The 555-nt window shown below is 30.6% G+C and overlaps 1 long non-coding RNA gene across 1 annotated transcript in view; it reads right to left on the bottom strand.

Moving 5' to 3' along the window:
- Positions 1-159: 159 nt before the first annotated feature.
- Positions 160-555, bottom strand: part of LOC127748969 (uncharacterized) — a 5,578-nt gene continuing 5,182 nt past the window's right edge. Inside the window, exons 2-3 of the long non-coding RNA XR_008010885.1 lie at positions 447-542; positions 160-368 (exon numbers count right to left, since the gene is read on the bottom strand). This is a non-coding gene — a long non-coding RNA (uncharacterized LOC127748969). The remainder of the gene's footprint in view (positions 369-446; positions 543-555) is intronic.

Here is a 555-nt window from a genome sequence, read left to right as displayed (position 1 = left end):
TAAAATACACATGAAAAATAACTAAAAGAGAACTTTATCATGATTATTATTATTGATTGATTGATTGATCATTGAATGTCTAAAGGTACCCAAATTTAACTAGTGAAAGGTTACTTTTAAAATACACATGAAAAATAACTAAAACAGAACTTTACCATGATTATTATTATTGATTGATTGATTGATCATTGAATGTCTTAAGGTACCCAAACATGGCCACCGCTGATTATAGGATTTGGAAGAATGAAATGGTCAATTGCTGGGGGAGCTATAGAAAAATGGTATCTGCACTTCCAAAAATCTTAACTGTGAAAGAAAAGTAATGGACTTAATTGGAAGAATATTGGATGCTATATCACTGCTTGGAGCTGTAAATAAAACGAAAGTGTTAAATTGAAGTGAAAATGTTTGGGAATATAGAAACTAAATAATGGTTGAGTACTTACTGTACTCATTCGGGTAATTTCCCATAAATAGAGAAGTGTTAGTGACTGGTTGCAGCTGAATAAGATCATTGCCTTCAAATTCAGTGATATTGTCAACTGAAAAAGAAAA

The sequence above is a fragment of the Frankliniella occidentalis genome, unplaced genomic scaffold, assembly GCF_000697945.3.
Source record: "Frankliniella occidentalis isolate FOCC.00 unplaced genomic scaffold, Focc_3.1 Scaffold23, whole genome shotgun sequence".
Taxonomy (NCBI): domain Eukaryota; kingdom Metazoa; phylum Arthropoda; class Insecta; order Thysanoptera; family Thripidae; genus Frankliniella; species Frankliniella occidentalis.
Note: the sequence above shows the minus strand (reverse complement) of the source record. Positions and strands in the feature narration are given on the sequence as shown.